The sequence below is a fragment of the Otolemur garnettii genome, unplaced genomic scaffold (assembly GCF_000181295.1).
Source record: "Otolemur garnettii isolate 467f Iridium unplaced genomic scaffold, OtoGar3 scaffold00087, whole genome shotgun sequence".
Taxonomy (NCBI): Eukaryota; Metazoa; Chordata; class Mammalia; order Primates; family Galagidae; genus Otolemur; species Otolemur garnettii.
This window is the reverse complement of record NW_003852482.1, coordinates 610,097-612,431: the sequence shown is the minus strand read 5'-3', so window position 1 is coordinate 612,431 and position 2,335 is coordinate 610,097.

The window sequence follows — 2,335 nt, the reverse complement described above, 5'->3', positions numbered from 1 at the left end:
AAAAAAAAAAAAAAGAAAGAAAGAAAGAAAGAAAAGCTGAAAATGTTCCAAATTTGGAAAAAGATATAAACCTACAGATTCGAGATGAACAAACCAGAAACAGGATAAATCCAAAGGTGTATTCACACCCCGATATTTCCAAATAAAATTTCTGAAAACTGAAGACAGAGACAATGATGCATTACTGGTGTGAGAACAGCCCAAACATCTGGATCTTTCAACAGAACCAATGGAAGCCATAAGGAAGTGGCGCAAAACTTTTAAAATACTGAAATGCAAGAACTGCCAGCCCAGAATTATACATCCAGCAAAAATACCTTTCAAAATAAGGGCAAAGCAAAGACATTCTCAGATGGGAGAAACTAAGAGAATTTGTAGTAATAAGACCACTAAAAAAACTGGTAGGCCAGGCCAACTGGCTCTTGCTGGTAATCCCTGCCTCTTGAGAGGCCAAGGCAGGAGGATCATTTGATGCCAGGTCAGGACCTACCTGAGCAACACAATGAAACTCCTCTCTATAAAAACATTTCATTTATTTATTTATTTATTTTGAGACAGAGCCTCAAGCTATCCCCCTGGGTAGAGTGCCATGGCTTCACTGCTCACAGCAACCTCCAACTCCTGGGCTCAAGCGAGTCTTCTGCCTCCACCTCCCAAGTAGCTGGGACCACAGGCGCCCACCACAACGCCCGGCTGTTTTTTGGTTGCAGCCATCATTGTCGTTTGGCGGGTCCGGGCTGGATTCAAACCCACCACCTTAGGTGTATGTGGCTGGTGCCTTAGCAGCTTGAGGCACAGGCGCTGAGCCTTATTTTTTATTTTATTTTATTTTTTAGAGACAGAGTCTCATTTTGAGTTCCGTTGCATCACAGCTCACAGCAACCTCCAGCTCTTGAGCTTTGTTGATTCTCTTGATTCAGCCTCCCCAGTAGCTGGGACTACAGCCACCTGCCACAATACCTGGCTATTTTTTTGTTGCAGTTTGGCCAGGGGCAGGTTTGAATCCGCCACCCTTGGTATATGGAGCCGGTGCCCTACTCACTGAGCCACAGGCACCGCCCTTTTATTTTTTGAGACAGAATCTCAAGTTGTTGCCCTGGATGGAGTGCTATGCTGTCAAAACTCACAGCAACCTCCAACTCTTGGGCTGAAGTGATCCTCTTGCCTCAGTTTTTCTAATTTTAGTAGAGACAGGGTCTTGCTCTTGCTCAGGCTGGTCTCGAACTCATGAGCTCAAGCAATCCACCCGCCTTAGCCTCCCAGAGTGCTAGGATTACAGGCATGAGTCACTATGCCTGGCCTACAAAAACATTTTAAAAATAGGCATGGCTTGGCACCCATAACACAGCGGTTATGGCATCACCATACACCAGCCATACACCAAGGCTGGCAGGTTCGAACCCAGCCCAGGCCTGCTAAACAACAAATGACAACTGCAACAAATAATAGCTGGGCATTGTGGCAGGTGGCTGTAGTCCCAGCTAGTTGGGAGGCTGAGGCAAGAGAATTGCTGAAGCCCAAGAGTTTGAGGTTGCTGTGAGCTGTAATGCCATGGCACTCTATCAAGGGTGACATAATGAGACTCTGTCTCAAAAAAAAAAAAAAATAGCCAGGCATGATGGCACACTCTGTAGTCCTAGCTATCTAGCTTTGTGGGAGGCAGAAGTGGGGGGACCAATTGAGCACAGAAGTTCCAGGCTGCACTGAACTACTAGCCCGCTGTACCCAGACTGGTGACAGAGCCAGATTCTGCCTTAAAAACAAACAAGCAAAACAAAATTTAAAAAACCTGGTGAAGAAGATTCTTTGGACAAAATGGAAATGGCACCAGGAAGAAACTTGAAACACCAAGAATGAAGGCAGAACAGAAACAGTAACTATCTGAGTAAATATCACAGTCTATTCTCCTCTTCAGTTTTAAAAATTAGGGGTGATGGCTGAAAGCAAAAGTTGTATACTGTTTGAGGAGCATTTTCAATGTATGTAGAGGTCATAGACATCACATCATAAAGGGGAAGAATAAAGTAACCCAAACAGTAATAAGGTTTCCACATTCCACTTAAAGTAATAAAATGTTGGCATGAGTAGACAAGGATGAACTAAGTATGGGTATCGTAAGCCCTAGTGTGACCAGTGAAAATATATGAAGGGATATAACGGAAACCACAGTTAATAAATAAAAATGGAATAGAAGTTCAAAAAGCTAGGCATGGTGGCATGTGCTTGTTCTCCTAGCTATTCTAAAGAGTGAGGAGGCAGGCTCGGCGCCTATAGCTCAACCGGCTAAGGCACCAGCCACGTACACCTAAGGTGGCGTGTTCGAATCCCCAGCCTG